This window comes from Anopheles funestus, chromosome 2RL (assembly GCF_943734845.2).
Source record: "Anopheles funestus chromosome 2RL, idAnoFuneDA-416_04, whole genome shotgun sequence".
Classification (NCBI taxonomy): domain Eukaryota; kingdom Metazoa; phylum Arthropoda; class Insecta; order Diptera; family Culicidae; genus Anopheles; species Anopheles funestus.
The window spans coordinates 47726918-47753154 of record NC_064598.1 but is presented as its reverse complement, the minus strand read 5'-3'; the positions used below and the strand labels follow the sequence as shown (position 1 = coordinate 47753154).

General features: G+C 39.2%; 1 protein-coding gene across 4 annotated transcripts in view; it reads left to right on the top strand.

Moving 5' to 3' along the window:
- The first annotated feature begins 82 nt into the window (after nucleotides 1-82).
- The window catches only part of LOC125774762 (FMRFamide receptor-like), a 74713-nt gene continuing 48558 nt past the window's right edge, over nucleotides 83-26237 (top strand). Inside the window, exons 1-2 of one of the 4 annotated variants that reach the window (XM_049444968.1) lie at nucleotides 83-1786; nucleotides 4625-5090. The gene's annotated coding sequence lies outside the window, so the exon portion shown is untranslated. Of the gene's footprint in view, nucleotides 5091-26237 lie in introns of all 4 variants that reach the window. The other 3 variants (XM_049444970.1, XM_049444969.1, XM_049444967.1) reach the window with 3 other exon arrangements.

Sequence of the window (26237 nt, the reverse complement as noted above, 5' to 3'; positions counted from 1 at the left end):
TAGTCGGCAGCCGGAGCCATCCGGATGTGAAGCTTTTGTTGAGGAATTTAAAACTTCTTTTGTGATATTTTTTTTCATTATTTTTCCAATTTCTTTTTTTATATTAAATTACACGAAATTATTTCAAACTATCGTCGAATTATTTGTACCGGCGCAATACATAAATGAAAATACTGTTGGAAACTTGTAAAGGCAGGTAGATAAGGTCTCAACGATATCTCAAAAGCTAGGAGAAAATAAGGAATTAAGAAAAAGAATTGAAGTAAAAATGTATAAAACCGCAGGATGCGCCTGCGGAGCACGCCTAAGACGCAAAATACGAATAAAGACCAAGTTTTTGCCAGACCCTAGAGTGAAATCTGCTAATCGGTGTTCCCCAAAAAAGACATTTTTTTGGTGGAAAGCTAGGAATTCCCGAAGTAAGAAATTTCCTAACAAGTACATTTGTTCTAAAAAGTTTAGGCTTTAAAATAAGCGCTTTGGCTCGTGTTTGGTTGACGGGTACTTCATTATGAAATACTTTTGCACTGACAAACCGTTACAAATTATCCACGAACCATCATGACACCGGCAACACACGCGAGCATGAAACTCAACCACCATGCGGTGACTGTTTGAATAAAATGCGCGCGGAAATGTCGTGTGCAATGGTCGTGCGTGTTTCGGGTTTGATAGCACTCACCGTTGCGCACGAAGGCATCCGAAATGAACACAGTGCACTCGATTCGACTATCGCAATGAGTGGCCGTTTGTTTACAACAGTGAGTGGTTAAACCATATGCCAGGAAAGATGCGGCGAAAGCTGATTCGGACGGTCCAACAAAACGAGAGTACAGGGTTTACGAGTCAGTTTCAAAATCTAACACGGTTTAGTTGATTTTATCTTGCATGTAATGCGAAACTTTCCCTTTTGATTTACTTAATTTTGCTTTTATTAAAGATTTTGAAAAATATTCCGAAAGCATCAGTAATGTTCTATAACGATATTTGCTGATATACCATAAACGTCGGAATAATGAATAATGAAACCCTTTTTGTAATCATATTTAACTCTAAAATTCCAAACGAAATTAAAAACATACTTTCTTGCATTGTACTAAAAATACCAACATTCAAACTGATGACCATTTGCTGTGAATTGAAAATATCGTTTTATGGTATATACATGCTTCCGCTGCTGCTAGTCGATTAACGAAACCGAAAGAAAATAGAAAACAAACCACAACATCCACACAGCCTCCCGAATCATATGCGCCACTGTTTTCAAAAACACGGAACGATTGAAACGATGAAAGAAAAATAAACACTGTAAACCATACGTGAACTATCGCTCAAATCCAGTCCAGTAACGACTATTGTCTTTCGTTCCAAAATACAAATTCCCATTTGCCTGCCGGCATCTCGGTGTTTGACTTCGAAATCAGGTTCTCTAATGCAAGTGAGACAGATCGGCAGCATCACATACGAATCGAACACCAGCAAATCTGTGATCGTTTTTAGTAAGAAAACACATCACAACGCACGTTCATCTGCTGGCTGGTATAATTAAACCCGAACGTTCGATCTCACTCATCCGAACGGGTGCTCGCGTATCCGTTCACGCGCTGGGTGAGACCCGGGTGTGCTTTGCAAACCAGACCGTGAGCGACCCAGTTTTCATGCCAAAGCGCTACGGTACGGACGGAACGGATTTTCCGTGTGCTGTGCTGCTGTCTGGTGGTGGCGCGTGACAAAAAAAAGAACAAACCGGTCACGATCACTTTCCTGCTGGTGACGTACGCGCTGGGTCAGTTAAATTGCTTCGTGTGCGAAAGGAAAACAAAAGTAATTAAAAAGAGAGCAAACCGTGACCATGACCAGTGGTCTGCTTGAACGGGTAACAAACAGTAAAACATCGCTATTCTCAAGAGGATTATGAACGGGAGAATATATTAAGTTCAAAATTATGGTGTGCATCTGTAGCGATTTCAAGTGCGAGTGTATTAAAATACGATTTTTTCTCCCTCTTCAACCGGAAACGGGAAATTCTTAAACTTGTGTGTTGTGATCTTTGCTAGCTGCTCGTCGATCGAAGCAGTGTGTGACATAACCAGTTCAGAAATGTTCCTAAGATACGTTCGATGATCGTTTGTTTGTGCGCTTTTGCTTGCTCTGTTACAAAATGTCAACCATAAGGCAGCGGTGTGTTTGCTATGTTTGCTAGAAATATCCAAACTAATCCTGCTGTCGCACGACAGGGAATGGCACCGTTCGTTATCAAACACGAATTCGTAAAAAAAACCGCTCCGACACTTTTATTGATTCATTACCAGCTGAAGTATGCAACGAGCGATTAGTTTGTTTTGCCAGCTTTGCACTCATTAGATTTTTTTAATCAACTTTCTTTTGATCTTACTTGAACACTTGCTCTCTAATTTGAAGTCATCCCCCAAAAGGGATCCTGACAGTGTAAATAAGTATCGAAATGAAAGGCAAAAAAAAAATACTATTTTTAGCACAGCGTGTCAAAGAGCCGCGAATTGTGAAAATATACCTAGTGTGTGTTTGGGCATGTATGACAGTGTGTAGTGCTTCCTTCCCTTCTTCTGGTGGTCTCTATTTTTGACCCTCACCACCCTCCATTGCTACCCACTGTGATCCTTCACCTTTCGTTTGGTTCCATTTTTTTCGTTTCTGTTCTTGAATTTTAAGTTTAATTTTTGCCCCCTAAAACCCTTCCATTTGCACCGATTTTCCCCGATTCATTAACGTCCGACATACGGGAGTGATTCGGTGCGTGGTTTGATGTGGAATAAAAATAATTAGAAACCGTGCCACACCGACACTCGACGAACGAATCTGTTTGCCTGTCCTTGCGTATTAAAAAAAAATACATTAAAAGAAGAAAACATCAGTGACAGTAATGCCTGGCGAGAAAATGCGTGTTTCTCTGGTTCGAAACGAAATCTTGACCAATAACAATCGAAAGACAGTGGGGATTTTTTGTGTGTGGATGTGTTTGTATAAATGAAAGTGCTGAATATATCTCATGTGTTGTGAAAACAAAAATTGAGGAAAAAATAATAGAAGAAACGCAGGAAAAAAATGAAAGCAAAAGAATATCATGAAATAGAAGTGTTGAAAATAGCTCATGTGTTGCGAAAACAAAAATTGAAAGAAAAATAAAAGCAAAAAAGGAAGAAAAACTCAAAAAATAAAATGAAAATGTAATAATATCACGAAACAGAAGTACTGAAAATATCTCATGTGTTGTGAAAACAAAAATTACTGAAAAAATAAAAGCAAAAATGGAGGAAAAACTCAAAAAATAAAATGAAAACATAAAGAACATCACGAAACAGAAGTGCTGAAAATATCTCATGTGTTGTGAAAACAAAAATATAATAATAGCAAAAAAGGAAGAAAAAACTCAAAAAAAGATGAATACATAAAAATATCGTAACAGGAAGATAATGAAAAAGAAAAACTACACTATGCGGTTTATTATGAAAACAAGCCGAATATTAAAACAAAAAAAACAATATAGCAACGAATAAAAAACCAATGGCAGTAAAAACAGAACATCAACAAAGCCATAAGCATCAAATTATAGTTATGTCCTTGACGTTAACACATAACACTAAAAGAGTAGCAGTCAACAAAACGAAACAAACAAATTAATTGTGCTCGTTTCATGTCACCTCCCGTTAGCTGTAGTATCGAGTGGTTTTTTTCCTCCGTTTCTGTGTGAAGTGAACAGGAAAATGGCACTTGCCACACGCCGCTAATCTTCTGAAACGAATTCCACTTCCATCGCAAGGATTGGATATAGAAAATAGGATCATCCAGTGCGGAAGGAATCTCTCTTTTCGGTGCGTTAATACTAGTGTTTCTGGTGAAGCTTAAATGTTTGCAACAGGACACAGTTCTGCTTTGCGTCCCTTTGGCGGGTACAAAATCCTACACCGCTTTGAGCGCTTTGTGGAAAGCAGTGGAAAGTGTGCGAGATGATGATCATCCGGCACGGTGATTGCTGTTTGTTGTGTAGTTTTAATTAAAAAAGTAGTATCCTGGTGCAGCGAAATGTCCCGAACGGAAAGCGTGACGGTCGCGCGTATTGCGAGACACACAAAAGCGTCCGAATGAACGAGTTCCGTGTTTGCGAATACGTTATCGGAAGGGAAAATGCTTTTCATCCCCGCCATTGGCGTTCGATGGTGTTCGATGAGCTAACTTTTGCTCGTTAGCCGCACACAGTTACGGACAAGCCGTGTTTGTTCGGCCTCCGAGGGCAACAGGGACAATGCCGCAACCGCATCGACACTAGAACTACTGTGTGGCAGCTGTGAAAGCTCGTAAAAGTGCGCATTTTCCGATTTATTGCGTTTCTGTTGTTGTGTCATTGTGCATTGGTGGCTAATAGATGGTATGCAGCAATTAAAGATTCGTTTTTCCCATCGATCGTCCTTCTGCGCTTTATGGTAGAGGGTTTTTAAAAAGCATGTGATCTTTACGCGTGAAGTGATCCAACAGCTAAGTTAAGAAAAAATAAACGTCAACACAATTATTCAAAGGAACAAAAAAATCTTTCCCCAAGTTCCATACTATTTTTTCACACATTTTTGTTTTGCAACATCTTTTTCAGTGAAGTGATTTTACTTGCATCCCTACTCCTCCAGCTTTAGCTGTAAGTGTGTCGAAGTGTTTGGCTCGGAATGCCTGCCCTGAATTACTAATCAGCCATAAATTTTCGACGTAACAAGTGATTTGGCAAGTGAAAAGCGTACCCAGAAAAAATAGTCCCCAAAAATTGAATCTGTGCGGAAAGGAAAAAATAATAATAATCATAAATCCTGCTCCGCTTAAAGTGCAAGTGTGATAAAAGAAAACGCAAAAAGAAAAAAACGAAAAGTAAGAGAAAGCAAGTCCAATCTTTCCGTGTAGTTAGCTACAAAGTGTCTTCATAAATTGTGCTTTGTGTGAGCCGAAAGTAGAAACGTTGCTACCGGGAAAAAAGGCGATCAAAAAAGAGGCAACAGCGCGAAAAGTGCTCCAAACGAAATGAATATCGGTATCTGAAGTGAACCGAACCGGAGAGGCAACACGCACAGGTACATTATCAAAGGGTTTTGAAACAGAATCATTTCATGCACAGCTTCCTAATTAGGCAAAGGTCAAAACATGCGGGGAAAAGTGAAATCAGAACCTGAATTGACTTTTACCATATTTTTGGACTTCATTTGCACGTGGTCCGTAACCTTTTTTTTCGGTCGCGAGTGCTGCAGAAGGACGAAAATCAGGGTACGGTTGTACGAATGAAAGAAATGATTATCTTACGCTACACCTTTTATGGATATCGTTTCCATTCTGTTGTTTCCTGCTCCGAAGGGTAGTTCCCGTGGTGGGGGTAAAGATTCCAAATTTGGGTTTGGTGTTTTTTGTGCTGGGTTGGTGAGCTAAATTTTGTTTGCTTAAACACATTTCATCCATAATTTCCATCCTTTCAAATGTCTTTCCCGTGAACCTTGGAGTTAATGAAGCTAAAATGAAGGCTTGTGTGGAAGGGACAAGAAAAAAGCTATCGAGATAATGCACCACCAGAATATTATCTTTCTACCACTAAGAAGGGAACCGTAGATAGTGTATTTTTTTGTTTGGTTTCTTGCCCACCAGCGTGAGTATAAATTCTTATCAAATTTTAAAGTGGTGTGTAAGAAGAAATGTAATTTCTTTGGAATTTTTGTTTCTTGTACGGTTACTTTAATATGAATCCAAAAACCTTCGGTCTTATCGTGCATTGTTGCTGCTCGTGGATTAAAGTCGATGGTACAAATCTTTTACGGTGCCTTCCGTTATGTGAAGTGTATTTACCAAGTTTACGGTGATTCACTTTATTTCCGTTGCGTCGTAATTTAATATGTTTTTTTTTCCTGTTCTGAATAAAGCTTTCCATCTTTGAAAAAGTCATTCGTAAAGTGCAAGTGTTGTGCAGAGGTGAAAATGTTATAATGCAAAATTTGTTGGCGTATGAAAAATATGTTGATTGATTAATAATACACAAAAACTTTTATAGATTTTCTGTTTATGGTAAAATAGTTATAATATTTTTATAATATATAACGAAGGGTTATATATTAAACCATATACAGGGTGAATTATAAGTGACAAATATTTAATTTAAAAATGGCAAATCTTGAATACCAACTACGGGCAAAACATTGTGTTAAAGACGTCAAACATGTTGAACATGTGTAAAATTATGTTTCCGAACTTGGTTTTACACTATCAAAAATTTTACATCCATTAAAAACATTCCAATATCGATGTTTTGAAGAGTTTCACCTGATGGAGACGCCAGGTGGTTCACGTTCTTAGAACATCAAGCACAAAAACTAGGTGAACTGATGATTTATCTATTAATAGTATCCCTATTCCTTGATGACTGTGTGGCACACAAATACACACCGTCGTTAGCTTTTTTATGTTGTGATGTTTTGACAATCGTTTAGCGATACGAACCACTTTGAGCCTTTTGTAATGTGGATCGTTATCCGTTTGATCGTTTTTATTTGTTTATCAGTAGTTTTCCTTCACCTTTGGCACACCAACTTAACGCCGATTGGAAGAATCATCATCTAATTAAACCTTCACACTCGTTCGTCGTTTCACCATATCGACCACGTTACCCTTAGCGTTAGCCTTCTACCATTCAAATCTCATTAAAAGTTGACAAATTGCGTTCGATGGTGCGTTTCGTGTTCCGCGGCAAGCCATAGTCAGCAAAAGAAAGAAAAAAAAACCTCAACCATGTCAAAAAAGTTACATCACATTGGCCCATAAGGCAAAACCTAACCAGTCCAAGTCGTGCACTGTTTTGACGGATCTTGCCTACGAATCGACCTAACCTTCGTCAGAGAACCATCCATCGGTATGCAATGAAGGGGTGCGTGAAAATGAAGTAAACAACAAAAGAAAGGCAAAAAAACAAGAACAATTTCTACGCGAACGACTAACTTTCTTGACCGCTTGCAAGCCCACAGTTGGGAGAAGAATTTTCGGTTACCGCGAGTAAATAAAACTTCGCCACTTGATGGAACAAGGCGGCCAGGTGCCGAAACAAAGTCCTTAAAGTAAAGATCGTCTGATAAGTGTGTGAATCAAAAGGGAAAAAAGAAAATCAAATGAAATCAAACGACTTTCATCTTCGCTAAGACGGAAAAAACGCGAACAGTCGGCGCAAAAATGACACAAACGACTTTTGGAACTTGAAAGCAGCGTGGATTGAAAAGTATTACCGCCCGGCTTTATCCTTATCGTCAACGGTAACGGTATACGGTGCCATTTGAAATCCATTGGAATGGGCCGAAAAAGGACCCCCGGGAGGGAACCATTTCCACCTTGCCAATAAACACTCGCCTCGTTTATTAGCTAAGTATTATTGGCGAATTTGTCAACCGGACTAACTCTTGATCAAAGTTTCGTAAGTTATCATTTGTGGGGCACAGCGGGGCGTGTAGCGCTTAATGTGCGAGACCATCGTGTTTGTGGAAAATAAAACGGTGTAACAGTTAAAACCAATTCACGCTCTGGCTATGACAACGGAACGATGTCAATAAAGGACGAAACGATTATCAGGTTGTAACCGGCTGGCTGACGCTGGACGATCCCGCCTTCGTTCGCCATTAAAGATAGATAGTGTAAAAGCACACAACTGCAGGCAAACAAATCATTTGCGACATCATTTGCGGTTTTGTTCCAACGACCAGTAAGTGTGGATCGTTTTGCCTCGTACTCGCAAACTGTGGTGGTTTTGGTACTTTGGGGCAATTTAGTGTCGACCTACTGCAGCGGTATGGTGCAACTACTAGCTGCTCTTCATTCATTAGCATTTATTTGCCCACCAGCTTGACTCACACACGCTACCCTTGACCCTCGAGCAAATGTAACCTTTTAAGTGTTGGTTACCGCCAGAGCGCATAGCGTTGCCGCGGGAAATTTGGCGTAATGAATTTTCCGTCCTTTTAGATAGACAATGTTTGGTTGATGTGATTAGCCTTGTGATTTGACCACGTACATACTGGTTACGCTTGTAAGTAATTAACGGTAGTGGTTAGATACATTGTGTGCGTATGTCTGTAGTTGCGGTACTGTACAGAGTGCACTAATGCTCTAATGGGCAATTCCTTGGCAACGCAACCGTGTGGGTTTCTACAGTTGAAAATATTATGCTGAAGGTTTTTGTCAGTAGAATAATTTAATTTTTCGGAATTTATTAAATTTTATAAGAAGTGGTGGATAGGATATAAGCTCCGGATTGGATTTATGGATTCACTCTGACTTCGACGTATAAAAACCGGATTCAACTTCTTGAAAAATCAGGAGTTTACTCCAAATTACTCCGGAGTTTTTTTCTTCTTTTTTTTAAATAAAACAATACTTGCTTCTTTATTTCCTCTTGTTACTTGCTATTTTCCTATCTCCTGCTCTTCTTGTATTTTTACATTAATATTTGTTTCAGAGCGTCTTTGTCGTAATGCGAATCTATTTCGTTGTTGTAAATACTTTGGACGTAATTACTAAACATCGATAGTAAAGTTATTCGTTTGTTCCTGCATATAAATCGCATATAAAGTTCTGTCTTTATGAGGTTGTTGAAGGGTAGCATTTTGATTTGGAGCTCTCCTACTATTTCGCAAAAATGTGTTCATTGTTTTCTCTTATCAATGCAATATTTGATGTTGTGTTCAAGAGTTTCTACTCTTTCATTCTACTTTACTTGACTTGACACCAAATTACTCAGGAGTTGACTCCGGAGCTGAATCCAGAGTTAACTCCGGATTCAACATCGGAGTGTACTGCGAAATCAGTTGCAGATTTCTCCAGATTACTCCGGAATCAACTGCGGATTTTACTTTGAAATGAAAACCGAAATCGAAAAAGCGGTCGATTCCGGACTAATTCCGGTGCGCCTCCGTATTCTACGCCTCGTCCCCCCCACCCTCACCAACACCCTTCGGTCGTTAACCATGTCGTAGTTACTACGGAGTTAACTCCGGAATTTCTCGGAGTCAGATTTTTCCAACTCCGGGAAAATTGAGGATTGAGCCATCACTAATTAGAAGAAAACAGAAAAGTTGTTTTTCATTAAAATGAGCTTCCCCAGGCCGTTATACCTGAATAAAAAAAGTGACCTTCCGCTATTTTCGGTCGTGTTTTACCAGAAGAGCAAAGATTTATTGGTAACTGTCACAAATGGATGATTATCGTTTACATTTTCCTGTTGCAAGTTCCGAATCATCGAAACATTTGAAGGTTATTTGTGATTCATAAAAAACATTAAATCATTTGAAAAGTAACCACATCAAACAGGATATTCCTAATTGCTTCTAATCCGGTCCGACGTTTCGGATGAAACAAAAAAAAGCTCGTTCAAATATCGTATACAAAAAAGGAAAATATACCACAAAAACTTCCACAGAATAAACAGAGATAAATACAGTCCAATGACGGTGGAAAGAAAGATTGAATTCAAGCTTTTGGTAGCGGTAAAAAAGAACCCCGACAAGAATGATGTTTGGTTTTTATTCATCTTGTTCGTCTGTAACCACTGGCTTATAAGCTTCCTTTTCCTGTCCGCACTGCGAGTACAAGCTGACGAGACGAATGATCAACAAAAGACCGATGAGAACGATGGATCGCACAAATAATACACCCCAGACAATTTCCCCTTCGGAAGAACAAGCGAAAAACCTAATTAGAAACGACACCAAAATGTCCCCATTTATTGCTCTTCTTTGCTCTTCTGCAAGCCACATTCAAACAGGCACTGCGGTTGAAAAGGTTATCGTTATGGAGTTGTGGAAACTCAAGGATCAGCGCCGGATTTAGTAAGTCCTGCGGAGTTCCAATATGATAACACCGGAAAGCACTTGCCCGGAAGGGAGCTTTTGGCTTCGTTTCGTGGTCTAATAATAGGTTCACGTGGGCCAGAAAGTCAGATGTAGCATGGCAGAAGCTTTGCAACTGTGACCATCCATATTTCATTAGCACGTCAGTGGTCTATTCACTGTTCCACGACGTTGGGCGGGGATGAACTTTCCAACTTCAATTACTTTCGGGAATCAATTTGCTTCTCGCTTAGCATTTCTGTTAGCCTATGGAAAGCTGTTTGCGGATTCAATCTTGTCTCTCGGACAATGATTCCTGATGGGTATTTGACTGCCGGAAGTGCATTTGCATTTTGATCTGGTACGGAAGAATGGTCTAAATGATTTGTGAATTGCAAAAGCAGTTTTCTTGACCACCACTTCAAAGGACAGTTGGTGACAGAAAAACTGTTTCAGCTTTTGAAATTAATTTTTATAAATAGTAGTTGGTAGAATGAAAAGTTAACGATAGTTGGTGTCAAATGCTGCTTAGTTTGAGGATAAAATATATTTTTGTTTAATTTTCTTGATAACAATGAAAATAATAAAAGTTGTTAAATGTTGTCCAAAATGTCATACTATTCCTGCGTTAACAGTTAAATTTAATGCCTAATTAAAGAGGCAGCCCGGTGGTGTATCTGGTGGCGCCAGTCCACACGACAGGACCGGGAATCAAATCCCATCCAGACCGTCTTCTTCCCGTAGCAAAAACTGATTATCCTCTTAAAAGTTCTTAAGAAGCAAACAAAAAATTAAAAAAAGTTATATTTATTTAATTAATCTCTAAGCTAATTTTTTTATATATAGTTTAAAATATTGCTGCGACAATCGGTAGGCCAAAAATATTTAATTATCAAGCATAATATCATTGAGGATTTTTTTTTAATATAATTACCAAGTCCAGCACGTGCATAAAGCGGAACAAAATTAATATACATATATTTTTTATAATGGTATTAATTGTTATGAAATAATTATTATATTATTATGATTATGTATTTATTGGTCAATGGACTCAAAAAGCCCACACGAAAGCGTTTGCAACATATAAATGACGATTTTAGAACATAGACATTAGGAATCCGAGGTACCGCGCTGGATATTAATGCTGTCGAGGAAAGTCGCAATTGTCATGCCTGGTTCGAACGGATCGGAAACATCGTTAAAATTACGACACATGATCAAGAAAGGGTCAGATGATCCAAACACAGTGCGTAGATTTTCCAATAATAATTTTTTTTACTTAAATAACAAAAATATGCGTACTTTACCTGAACAAAATGTCGAATTATTTCAAATCTAGAAAAAGAAAAGATAAATTAATTACTTGGATGTCGCATAAATATTGTTATTTTTAAAAAACGTTGCATAGTAGTATATTGATACATTCTTCCATGCTTGTACTATTTTACTATAGGTTTATCGACAATAAAATAATAAACAAATAAATTAAAAAATCATTATTTTTTTAATTATTTATTATGCTATTATTTTATTCAGATGTAACTTTTCGCGAGAGTATTTTTTTGTATCGCACTGTCTAACAATCTGACTGAGTATATAACTTACTCTGCACTATGCATAATGGGTAGGGAATTGAATAAATTTTCATCAGCACTTTGAGAGGAAAGCTATTTGCTATCCATTTCTCACACCCACCCTTTTATTCTGTTTTGATAGGTTAAACATCTTAATATGAGACATCTAAAATTTACCGGAGCTGACTTCCAAACTTGCTAAGCCTTTTCCGGTGAGATAGCGAAAGTTTTCGATAATGTACCTATGGGTGCTTGATAAAATTGATCAGTTTGATAGAAACAACGTAGCTCCATCGGTCCAGAAACTTGACCACTGGCACGAGGAAGCGCTGTTCCACCCCAGACATGCGGGAACTTGATTGCGAAAAGTTTAATTGCAAACAAATCCTTCAATATTTTCGTACGCTTCTTGTCTGCCCGATTTCCTGACCTTTCGAGTGTTTGCGAAGGTTTGTGAAAAGCTTCATTCCGTGACGGACAGTGTTTCTACTCGGGTTTCTCGGAATGCTGTGCTTAACAGACGCAATCTTATCGACGTTGTCGTTGAATCAATTTCTCACGCTTAGCCGCGTGTTCAATACGGCCAAAATACATGCTTTGCATAATCGAAGGCACATTATGCACGAAATCGTTGCGTGGGGCGCGCGTATCAAAGTTATCAATTTGCGATTTGCTTCTTAGCTGGATGGAAAATGGATTGATCGATAGGCGGAAAACACCATATGGCAAGATATTGTTATAAAACAAAAAAGAGGCAAATGAAAAGCAACTTTCTTGAAAAGTACCCAGGTGAATGGTGAATACTTAATTAACCGTCACAGATCGATCGAGGTAATTAATTAGAAAAAGAAAATGGTGAAAAAATAAAATAAATTTTATAACCATAAGGCTCGTACTGATATTGCACGTAAGAGATATGTAATTTCATTTTAACTCGATCAATCGAGTTATATAAGTAAAAAAATGCAGAAGAATAAAAATATGTTATAATGATAGGGCTGATATTATTATTGAACGTAAGAGATATGTTACTTCATCCTTATGCTGTGTAAAAATTTATTCCAACAACCCATGTAACGATTGACCAAACAAAACAGACAAACATTTATTTACTGCGCCAAAGAACCATCGCTCGTTTGGGGCACATTTTCACGATGCAAGATGTTTGAAAATTTCACCCACCATGGTAGCGGTTAAATTGTTTGCCTGTTTGTTCGGATGGCAAACATACCGTGAGACGACCTGCTAGGGGAAGTTACTAGACAGAAAGGCATTTAACCCGAAACCCGATGATAAATGTTGTGTTTTCCGTTCGCCCTTTCATGATGTTAGTTTTTGTTAGAGAAATGTGAGAAAATATAGCTTTAAAACGTGCAATAGTTGAGAAACACTGTTATCTAGATAAAAAAAAAGTTGTTAAAAGAAATTTTAAAAAACTTAACAACATTTTTTAAACAAGAAGTTGTACATTCTTTACGTCTTTATTTTACTCGTTTCAAATTTTCCTCCATTTTTTTATTTGTACAATTTTAAACAAACAAACTCTTACTCATACGCTGTGTGGTTTTATGGTCAAATATATCTTCCAAACCATGCGTTAGTATGGCTTCGAGGTGGAAAAACCTTTTACCCTCTCGTGCGAAGGAAAAGGTGCAAAAGCAAATCATTCTGAACAGCGAGCGGTTACACATTTACCGGAAAGTACCCAAAAGCAACGCGGTTTTTGCACTAAACTTCCGCCCATTCTAGCGTGATCAATCTGTCTCGTGCTGCGGAAAAGTGGCATACACACAATGATGTAGGCCTCTTTTCAACAAGCTTTTATAGCTTTTACAACTCACGGCAAACACTCTCCTACTAGCCACGATTCTTGTTTTTTTCTCTTGTTGGGTTTCGTTATTGTTTCGATCTGTTGGCTGGTTTTGGTTTACCACCGCCACGGGTCGTTAATTTTTGTGGCAAGGTCCGGTATATGAGCATCAACGCCATCCACCGGTCGTCCATCGTTTTAAACGAATAAAGACGCTTTTTCCCAGACGCTGCCGATCCTGCAAACGATGGTCCGGTGAACGAGGTAAAAGCAAAAAACCATCAGACAATCCGTTTGAACCATAAGCGTATCGGAAAACGCTAGCAAATCGACATCCTTTTTCGTGAGCTTTCGGTAAAGATCAGTAAATCAAGCAGGGGTTAGAAAATGTCCAACATAAACCCTTAACGTTTTACGGCTGGAAGGTTTGTTGGTGGTTTTTCTTTTACAGCTAAAAATGTTGGAGGTGGAAAATAAAGAAACTAACATACCCTACCGGACAACCATTCGAATCCATCGAATGTGTAAATATCGAAGAGATCGTGCTGGTTCGAGTGGTTATTTGCTATCATCAGCCAGATTTTCACACCATCCGGCACCTGCGGGTTTATCACCGCCCCCGAAAAGAGGCACACGGGCTAACGGAAATTCCAATGGGAAAGTCATAATTTTCACTATTTTGGTTGGCCCCTGTTCACCTTCTCACTCAGTTTCAACGCATTCCCAGAGTTGTTGCTTCTCTAGTGAGAGTAGCTTTCGATACAAGCTAAACAAAAAGCTGTTCTAATAGAAAGGAACTTCCCAAAAAGCTAAGGAGAAAAAAAAGAATGCCAAAAAAAGCGGGGGAAAAATACACAGGAATTTGGTGCGAGAATTCTTCTTCAAACTGTTTTGCGTTAAGGCGAGAAATGTTTGAGGTACGACTGGAAGGAACATTTTAGCAAACCTCCGGTCCGTTTTATGGCCCAAACCGGATTACGGTACGCTGGAGGTTAAATTTATTAAGTTGTCCGTAGCATGCGTACCTGGGCACCGTGTGTGCGTTTCACCGTTTGTGCTGGTGTCTCAATAAAAAGGAAAATTCCTTGCCAATTTTAGTAAGATGGTGGGATTCCCTTTTCATGGCATCCCATCACAAAAAAGGGAACACATTTAAACGCTTCTCAGCGTGAAAGGTAAGCAAAAGGAAAGTGAACACTTCGCGCAAAGGAATTGCTGGGTCTTTGTCCTTTGCCCAACACGGACGTCAAGCTTAAAGCGAACATCTCGTTCAAGAGTAGACGCTACTCCGTTCCGTTACCCGGTGTTAGCGTATTCTTCTACAAATTGCTTCTTTTGTGCGCGACTTTTATCCTTATCTTTAGGTGTGTTTTTTCCTTTCTTTTCCTTACACTTACTCGAAAAGTACATGATCTGCAAACACAAAAGAATCGAAGGGCAGCGTTCCTGCCACTGTTTACTTACTTTATAAAAAATCCTGCCTTCCATGAACGTATCTGTTTAGCGATTGATTTACATTATAGAATGCAAATGTTTGCATGGATGTATCACACACTGCAACTGCAAGCTGGTCGCATATGCGAAGTGCATTGCTGCATATGAAACAAGCTAGCAAAGGACGCTAGTTTACTGACAATGTTCCAGTGATTGACCTGAGTCATTTCCTTCGGGACGTGAAGAATTGCATCACATTATGGAAGGGATAGTAAAGCTAGATTGCGGGATGGATTTATAACTCTCGGTAGTGTTTTGCTCTTTTCTGTAGGTTGTCTTTATTTCTAGCGTAAGGACAGGATATATAGCGCTTGTAGCATAATCCGTCGCTTTATACGGCCGTATAATCTGGAAAAGAGTTGGCATACAGAACGATACGGATGTCCGTAGTACTCAACTTAGATGAAGTTACTACTGCAATAGCATGCAGTGATGAATCCCAAGTGGAACTAACTGAGTATCTGTCGTTCGTCTGACTCTCATTGGGTAGTTGGATTTTATTGAGGAAATTTACTTGGTAGAATGGAGTTAATTTTTGGATCAATTTTAGCGTAGAAAAAAGTAAGTTGCAGTGCCTAATAAGAATGTTTTTCACAACAATTACAAGAAGAAAACAAGTCCACAGTTTCCTCCAATACTGAACGTTTGATCTCAATTTCCCCTTTTTTGCAGGTACTAAATTTTTAAACATTTTTTTACACTAACTCCAATCGATACTCCACTAACTAACGATCAATCTCATACAATACGTGTGCCAAACACTTTATTCATTCAGATTCCTTTAGACCAAAAAACTGCAACAGCCATCAATTACACTGTACCCGAAGCAGTAAAGCTCTTCCTGCCATTACGTTGCCAGTTGATTCTACCCAAGGGACTTTCGGTTAGTTCTTGTGAAAACGATACCATCCATCCCTTCGTTCCTTCGTTCATGTGGGCCATCCTACCACCAACGTTGTGGAACGTTGTGTTGTGTGCAACTACCACATATGATTACGCCATCAATTACGCACCGTTGACAAGGGCAGGTCATCCATTCAGCTGGTGACGACAACGTGGAACGTGGAGTATGGTTTACATCTGCCCGGTCAACAGACACCCGGTGGTTTTCATCTTTCGCCACGATCTGGGCGTCACAAGTCGGTACAAGCTTGCCTTTGAGGCACCAAAACCACAAAACTCAAACGATGCTGAGGGAAAAATCCGAAAAACCTTACACACTCGTTGGTCATGGGAAGGCAAGATACCACATTTGGGGGGCAAGCAGGTCATCGCGTAAAAGCATCCCTTACGTTCTTTCATTCGTACGTAATTCCTGTGCTAATCTCTCGAGCTGAAGAAAACATTCTACCTTCCGAGTGACAGTAGAGATTAGGACTGTGGACCCAGGCTCGTTCGGGAGGGGTGCCTTTCGTCCGGCTGTCTACTGTCCACCAGTCATTCGGGCGATAAAAATTCTAATGCATACATACTAGAGCCAATTAGTAGTACATCATCATCATGCATCATCCTGACGATCAACAGGAATTTCCCGCTGGCAAATCAATGAACTACTTCCGGCCCAATCATGTTGAGGTGCCAATTAAACGTGTGTTCACGCACAAACTTACCAAAGCCTGACAATTACGGTGAAAAATTCTAGTAATTGCACTGTCCAATTTGTAGTTCGGTTTTTTCACTCAATTTGGTAACTAATGAACTCACTGGTACAATAAATTGCATGAACAAAGCAATTCAATGTGTAAGTTTTTGTGTCTTCACTCGAGGGACAAATAAATTTATTTCCATTTGAAGAAAGCTACAGACACTACCCTTCTTCAGAGATGTTTGTGAACATCTATTCTTCTTGTCTGTAGAGTCCGCAGTAATTAACATGTAAAACGTTCTGCACCGGTTAGTCTTATCCTGCAGCATCTTCTTGGCGTTCCAAAAAGGGGGGAACCACTTTGTGCCACAACGGACAAAAACTTTTGTTTGAAAACTACAAGACTTATAACATGGCTGTAAATTACTTCCCGTTTTGTTACCGGAAGCTTTTACGTAGCTACGTATGCTTAAAGCGTATGGAGGTGTAGGTTTGTGTGCATCTATTCATAAAACTTTCCCGTTTTATGTTACCATTAAAAAAAATCTTGTCTTGTTACTCGTTCAAAAGGACGCTAGATGCATACCAAACAACTGGACGGTAACTCGAAGGATTCCGTTTTATTTATGTGTCCTGCAGGTTTTGCTTGCTGTGAAGAAAAGCTTTACGTCATCATTGTGTATTGATAACATTAAAGAGTATGCATTCCCTTCCGTGGAATTAAATTCCCCCATGTTGCAAAAACCGATATCGGTGCCAAGTGTCACCCGGAACTGGGCGTTGTCTTGGAAGAAACCACAAACCAGCTAAAGGTTAAAACCCAAACAAACACTCTAAGACCTTCCGGATATTTTAATCTTTTCGTAGGAATTTATACGTACAAATACACATATGTGCCGACACACGTACAGGTAAAGGTCCTGTTGCTCCCAGGCACATCCTTTCAATTACCAAGTGCACTTTTCAGCTGCGTTGTCGTTGGTTAGTAACGAGTTCTTATCGTTGTTTTTCCATCGGGGAAAAAGGGGGTAGAAGCAACGGTGTAAATGTGGGGTGTGGTCAGTGCTATAAATCTTACAGCATGCTTTGGATGCCCTTTTCACTCCCTACAGCCAAGCGCATCGAACCACTGCCCCCGTATCGGAGGATCGAAACGATGTAATTGAACGCTATCAGTACACGATCAGGTTAGTGGTTGTGGCCCTTCTAACCTTCGATTCTCACTTCCCGGGGATGTTCGTTAGAGACCGTAACATAGTAAGTTCGATTGAAATTGATAGGATTTTGAACATGTGCAAATTAAAGACATGAATAATGCATTATTGAACTTATTTGTGAGCTTTTAGCTTAAAAAGGATTGAGTTGGTAAACATTTTAAAAGATGCATTATTTATAAAGTTATCATATTGTTATGAAATAAAGAAAATAGTTTATACTGTCTCCATCAGTTAGTAGAGGTCAGTTCAACAAGAATCTCTCAGCAACAAAAAAAAAGATTATAACAGCAAAAAAAGGAATTCTTAACATGATTTTATTTCGATGCAAAAGCAGCTACCAATAGAAGAAAATGAAAGTTTCCAAACACGGGAAACGTGCTCTACCGCAAGCACACGTCCGGCTAACGCCGACGCAACAAGCGATGTGTCTCGTACGCTTTATTGATGACAAAATGGGAAACTTTATCACATTCGCCATTATCGAGACCATCATCGTGCTCATCCCCCTTGTCGCTTAGGAGCAATTTCGACAGGGAAACGGGAGTTGTGCGTGTTGTCAAATGGACTCGTTCCACCCGCTGGACGAACTTTGTCTCTTTTCGTTAGGGGAAAGGTTTTTATTTTGAAAAATTTATAACTTCTTCTGGGGGAACATTATTCTTTCATATCGTCGTATCGCTTCTCCGTCATCTTTTTTTCGCTACATTTTCCTTCCACTGTTGAATGTGTTGGCGACGTACTGGTCTATCAGAACAAAAAGCATCTAAGTGATTGTAGTTTAAAATTGTTCCAAGCAAACAACATTATGTACCAGTGTGGTGGGAGTTTGAACTTTATATTTTTGCTTGCCCCTTGTATGGGATTGCGGTGGTGAAGTTAAAAGCTTTCCGATGGTAAGTTATTGCGCGCACGACCACAGTACGCTGATTGGGTGCAAAACCAAACACAATAAGTAAAGTGGTTGTTTAGATTTTGTTAGTGTGTAAGTGGATTGTTTGTTTTGAAGTTCATGTTCATGATTGAATTGAACACTCGTTATCGATAAATTTGATGAATTAGTAATGTTTAGTTGACGATGAATTTGCCTACCTTTTCTTCTTAACCTTTTGTTCTTCGTATTGTTGAAAATATATCTAATCTAAGCTATGTTCGGCCATTGCTTTCAATGAATCTATTTAGACGTACGTTTGAACTAGAGATGAGAATAACAATTCTTTTTAGTGAGTTGACTCACTAGTGAATGAGTCGTTATTCGGCGTCAACTCGTTGAACGACTCATTTCGGAGTCGACGACGAGTTGCACTCACTCACCACGAGGTGTTTTAGCGATTTTTTTTCTCACTTACTAACTCATGTGTGTAAACATGTCGCCGTGGTGAGTCGAGTTGCAAAAAGAGTAAATGAGTGAGTTGAAACGAAACCGTGCGAGTGAGTTGAAATAAAAGTGAATTGACTCGATTCACCACGGCGATATGTTTACACTCATGAGTAAGTGAAAAAAGAGTCGTCAAAACAGCTCAAGTCGTTGAATAGATCGTTTCAACTCACTATCTCACTCTTACTCACTTTGCACATCTCTAGTTTCGACCGATGATTTGTGTGAAAATCGACTCCAATACCACTAAATGCTGGACCAGTTCCATAATATGTTGGTTAACTGAGCTTATACGTTATGAAACCGTAGCGGAAAAATCCATAAAAGATTTTACTTGCAATGGATTATACCAAATGTATAGTGCGAAAAATCCACAACCAAATAAGTGTATTTTAACAATTTATAGATTAATTAAATTATTTAAAAAAATACTACTAATTATAGTGAATGATTTAAAAAAAGATAGGGAAAGGTATAAAGTGTCGACATTCCTATATAATGAAGCTAAAATACCATATAAATCAGAACTGATTGTTCTCGAGCTTTTGTCTAAAGCATAATGTTTGTTCTGCTAGACTTCTCAGAAACTGGTGATGAACAGATTAGTGGAAAGTGCTAGGAATCTAATCTTCTCATGTTTGCTAAACGTATTTGTTAGATCAAAGAGGATTTATCACTCTTAACACTCTCACATGGCTCTTAATCATCTCGTAAAGGTGTTTAACCGGATGCCACTTGCGTGAAACAATTTGCATCACTTGAATTGCTACCTGGCTCTTCCTGTACCAATATCATACCACGTTCGGAGAATGAAACATTATCCTGGATCCTCTTCACTCTGCCGTATGTTTATCGAAATGATTCATTCATTTCAACTACCAACAGCCTCCGACACTCCGGTATGATGAATCAAACATGTTAACACAACACACATACACTTGACCAACGATGCGATGCGAAAATGATGACAACATCCTCTGGCACGCGTTGCTTTATTTTGGACCGTTTCAATCATTTTCCTGCTCACGTGCCAGCGCATTTTTCCCAGGGAAAAAACACACATGAAAAACAACAGGAATTCTTCACAGGTTTTATAAGAAAAAAACACCATCTCTATCCATGACTCAATCAAATAACGATGTGGAAAAGATTTACTTCATTTTCATCATTTTCCATTTTCCCAACCAACCCTCCCCCCCAAAAACGATATAAACATCAGCGTTTATGTTTTTGTTCTTTCGCTTCGACTCACCTGTCTTCCACCTACGTGAAGCCCTTGTAATGGCTTGGATTGAATTATTTCGTCACACGCGTTTACACACAAAACCGGAAACGTGTTGCAAAACAAAAAAAAAGAAAAAAAGAGAGGAATGTATGCTAAAAAGTGCTTTAGTAAATAATGAACAAAAAAGTTTCCTTCCTGAGAACGAAGGTTCGCAAAACGAAGGAATAAAACATCTTGTATAACATGCTCTTGTGGGGTGGCGATAAAACTCAATCAAAAACCGGAAGCTGTCTCATCCTTCGTTTAAGTATTTATTTAAACGAAACACATCAACAACACACACACATACACATAAAGAACCATAAACACACGCGAGGGGAAAATATTGAATTATCTCTCGCAACGGAAGAATCTCTGCATTTACTGTGCATAAGGAAAATACTTAAATCGTACTCCATTTTGTTTCTGTGTTTGTGATTTTTTTTCTACATGCTCCTTCATTTTTCACGTCCGCAAAATTGCAATACCATTTGAGCAAAATTATGTGTGCTCCTTCCAGAACCGACCACCATCATCTACGATCACCTGGAAAATGACACCACTGGAATGATGAACAATGCCACGTGTTTACTTTGCGTAATAATTCTCCATCAACATCACCATCGTAGGTAGCATCATCGAGGGGGGAAATCGTTTCGATCTTATTTCCGCGCACACATTTCAGGCAGCTGCAAGGAAAAATAAATTGCACCCAATGAATGACACAAAACAAACGTCTCCCACACACACACACACATACACACCCGTCCGCGAAAGGTGCAGAATGTGGGCGTCGGAGGAATTGGTATGTTTTTCACACGGATTTTTCTAAACCACCGGTACACCGCGAGTTTACTCGAAACGGCAGCATGAAACAAAATTTTCGACGCAACCACGACCATGGCATCATTTCACGCGAGAGGCCGGCTCTGTTTTGCGCATTTTTCCTTTTCTCTTTGCGTATGTGTTTTGTTCGAAACACTCGCACAATGTCGCACAAGTGACAGGTTTTCGTCACAGGGTTCATCCATCCTCACTCAAGGTGGTTTTGTTAGTGTTGTTGCTATTGTTGCTGTCTTTGTCGTCATACCATACGTACTACAGGCTCATCCCATCCCCCATCATCATCAGCCACCCGTTCGGACCGTTTTGGCTGTCAAACGGCTAGACCAGCCGAAGATGAGCGGAGTGCTAGGGAGTTGTGGGAGGTGTGCCTTCATTTTAGTGGAAACAGATGCGACGACCAAGTGCAAACAGATCGGCGATCTTTGCGTCGATCAACCGACCGGGGATGAAAATCGCCCACAAAGGACAACAAGACAAAAGGAAGGGACAGTGGGGTGTGGAACTATAAAATGTTACAAAAATAACACACGTAAGCGACGTACATGACACCGGAACGGTGGGAGCTCGTTGGGAAGACTTTTCGTTGTTGTTTTATTTGCTTTTCCCTTCTTTTAAACTCGTGTTGATATAAAACGCTTGTTTGGCATTGGCATTTCAGGTTGATGCAGTTTTTTTTCCGCTCTTCTTCTGCACTGTAAAACCACGTAACAATGTGCTCTGCTACATTCGTTTACACATTGCTGCCTTTGTGGGAGGTCTTGGCCGGATTACTAGATTACGGATTAAGGGTAGATAAATTGAGCGAATAATTGACAGACGCGGCATTGTTGAAGATTGCCCTTTGGCAGATCGCGTGTTTTATATATTTATATTTTTATGCAGATTATTCGATCACCTTTCCACAACCATTTGTCAAATTAAGTAGAATTTATGTGGTTATCAAAATTGATATTTTTTTGTTCACGTTTCTAACATCAATCGATTTAATTCACTCTCAACAATGAACGGTTCCGTGGCCTTCTGCCTTTGGGTCTAATGCACTGAAGGTCGAGGTTCGAATCACATTTGTATTTCTGAAGGACACAATATTCGACATTGAAATAGAACTAAGTCAAACTAAGATTAAGGCATTTTACATTCTATTACATGTCGTTTTGACGTTTTTGACGCAAATGATTTCCATCCTAAATCGATCTAAAGCTGTTGATTGATTAATGTAGGCTAGGCGTAACGCTAACCCACATGGCAATTCATAACACTTTTAACTGCATTGGAGTTGAAAAAAAAAACAGTTGGATAAAAATTATTCTTAAAGCTCAAGGTATTCTGGAATCTTGGAACACGTACAATACATACATGCTTTAAATAAGTATCCACACAAATAACAAAATAATATCCTTAAGTGTTTATTCAATGCACATGAAAAATTGTAAATTTTTAATATTTAAATGTATTTGTTTCTCAAAACAACGTTTTCAAATTTGTAATTGATTTTTTTTAAATGATTACCTCTAAGTTTTAGGCTTTGTTTAAGTCATTCTGTACATCAATTAGTGCATGAGGACATCCGCCAATTTGCTAAAATACAAAATGGATCTCGTTTAGTACAATATTATAGATTTTTTACTCTATATCGATAGATTTTTTACAAACGCCTTTTGATTTCCACAAATCCGATTTTTTACACAATTGTTTTTATACAATAAGTTCTGTAGAAGAAGTTCAACAATGTTTTTATGTTTTTCAAGTTTTTATCATTCTATTTATCTGAAAAAAATTATCTGTTGTTTGCGCTCCTTAGTAAGTGTATATAATCGAATCATGAAAATGCTTCGTTCCATGTATTTTTTACTAACGTATCATCAATGTATAAATTTATTTAATTTTTTCCGAATGCAGCTTGTATTGCAACTGGGGTACATTTTTATGTTCTCTGATTAGTTTTCCATCTATTCATGGAAACATCTGTTTCCATCTGATAGGAGATATACGGATTATTCATACTCTCCTATCCTAAATTCCGATTTTCCATATAGCAACACAATTTTGTTTAATATGTAGGATTATAATAATATTTAATTATTTTCCTATTTAACTAAGCCTTTCAGCAGCATTATAGCCTTACTTCCTAATCATATTGCAACTCCAAGCATCAGAGCAACCGAGCAAAACATGCGCTTCATTCACGCCAACTTTGCCCGGGTGAAACTATTTTTGATCCAACTACCGAGACCTCCCACTGCAAAACGAAGAAATTAAATTCAAAAGTTGGTAAATATTGAATTAAGGTTTCTCCGCCACATCCACGACCGATGCTTTCACTACCGAGGTAAAACTTTTTAATCCTTATCCATTCGCTTGGTTGAATTTCGCTACACTCCATGGCGTCGCTTTCTGTACGTTTGTTGGAGAAATATGCTCCTGCTTACCGTCAAGAACCCGTCACTGAATGTTGACATTTCACGCGAACGAATAATGGGACCGTGTGAGAAGCGTCAGTACCATCCGTGATTTCGAAACGAACTTCACCAAAGAGAAGGAATGCTTCTCAGCCTCCCAAGAGTGTGTTGTCTTATTGGTGGGCTGTACTTGCCTATTCCCTCGAGTGGCACACCATCACCTGACGGTTGCCACCTAGAGCACCACTTATCTGCGAGCATTTTCGTCTTTTAGTGGCACAGCCAGAATACGTCACTAAGCGTTAATCAATGTTTGTTTCGCTTCTGATTGCAACGAAATTCGATTCAAAGGGATTTCCTTTTTTTGTTGGTCGTGTTATAAATGCGTTTAGAATCAAGCGATCACGTTGCGATCTTGGATAGCATCGTAAAGGAACGTTATACAATGGCATCTTGTGGTTTCACGAAGCACAATCTTGAGAACGGTATGGATGTTTCGTGCGAAATGTTTCTCCAAAAGCGATTTAACACTGTCGCACGTGACCGAATTCAGGGTCGTGACATTTGGACTGCAATCGTCCTTTTTGGTGTATCACAGGGGACACACAAGCAAAGTTTTTTTTAGCTTTTGTTTTCGGACACAACCCACGCAGATAAGCGTTGCAGCGAGTACGGTAGCAATATTAGAGAAAAGTGGATCAATTTTATCAACGGTTCCAAACTATCTTGATAATGATTTCCATTGGCTGCGTTCGGGTGTTGGCGGCGGCGAACTGGTAAACGGGATGAACGCTAACGAAGCAATAAGCACAAGAAGCTGCTAGATTGGCAACTCTTTAGAGAACGATAAAATAATCATTAGCTAGGAGGGGCTATTTGTTTGTTTTTTTTTGTTGCAAAAAATAAAAAAAACAGAAGCAAAATGCAAGTGATTGGTCCGGTAGTAGTTTGTTTTCGGGTCGACGTGTTTGGAGTACGAAAAAAGTGAACAAATTCCCCTAGCACACCACTGGAGCAGACGACAATCTCCAACATGCTTTAAGGTGAGCTTTGGAATTTCTTTGCTTCTTCCAACTGGTAACGGATTGTACGGCTAACAAAACCAATTGTAAAAAAAAAACTGATGAAAACCAGAGTTTATCTCGGGAAATATAAACGATTTCCTACGGGGTTTTCCACCCTCAAACGTCAGGTTTTGTTTAACTCTCGGGAGAGTTTTGACATTGGCCCGAGTTCCCCACTTTCAACAGGGGAAATTTGTAAAGTGAAATTGATACAGCACTAACTTTGCTTCACACGATGCCGTAGCAATCTTCCCAAAGATCATTTTTCACCAGGTTCGTCGAATGAAAAATGATGAAATAATTCATGTGTGAAGATGAAATATTTCCTTGCATGCTTCGGTTAGTGTACTTCCCTTCGTCATTATTAGGTCGCCGGAAAGTCACCGGAGTGAGTGAAAAGATCGCTTAGGGGATCGTGTCTGTATTGAATTCAGTTTTGTTTTGTTTCTTTGCATCACCCTTCTATATCACCGCTTTCGTTCAAGCGTGTAATGCTGGAGAACGGTTTACTGTAGAGTTACGTTTTTGTTTTGTACACTTTACAAACTCTTTACTACAAACGAAGGTGACGTACGTTCATCAACGTTGCTGCCTTCTGCCAGGTAGAGTGCTGCAAGGACGTGAAAAAAGGCCGAATAAAAGTTTAATTGAGTCATCGCGGTATGCAACTTTTTCCAGCAGAGACAACCGACCTTCAAGTGAGATCTGCAATAGGGGTTTGCCTTTGCGCCGAAATGCATTACAGAGTGAGACAAAGCGTGGTACAATGAAAGGGAAAACATACACAAAAAACGTAGTTTTTGAAGAAAGATTTATGGTGGTTGCAAATGCTGGTCCAAAGTCACAGAGACGTACAATGTTGTCGGCAAACTTTAAAGTGCTTTTTGCTGTTTCAGTTCGGTAGTAATACTTGGATTCTTCAAAGCATATACAAAACCATTGCTTTTATTTACATTTTTATTAGTAACTCTGCATTTGTATTAACAATTTACGCCAAGAGTTGATTTAGAGCTATTCACAAATAACATTCGATGCACTTCATCTTCATACATCTTCAACAAATACTTGCCTTTACCAAGCCATGGGTAACTGGACACATTTCCCACACTACCTTCCTCAATGTGTCGTAAACACTAAATTGATTACAGTATTCCACGTGATTGACTCTAAACGAACGAGGAATGCGTCACTTAGACGCAACCTATCATCACTTCTACTGCAGTGCCCTTAAACGAATCACAAAAACAAGCCTCTGAACACCAGCAAACGATTCTAGGCAGCGAATAGCAACTCTTTAGCACCTAACATAAGCCAACAAATTCGACACTCGAAACCTTCATCCACCGGCCGTCACCATCAAATAGAACGCTCAGTTCAAGTGGATGGCATTATTTCATTTACCAATTTCGGTCAATTCTTACACACTCGGACTGTGTCTTTCGCACTTGGATCGGTCCTACGGTATACTGATGGCAACACCGTGATGGACGATAGACTCTTTCGCCCTGCTCGGACAGCAGAAGCATCGTTCAGAGAATTTAATATCGTTTGTCCGTACCGTTTGCCAATTGCACGACAGTTAGCTACAGACTCTTGTCCAACATCCGGCTCTGTACGGACGTGGAAGCTGATGCAGAAATCATTGAACCACAACCGCACGTACACAGGCACACATACACCAGCTGTATGTGTTGTAAAGCAAACGGTTACGAAAGATTGATTCATGATTGGATCACGGAC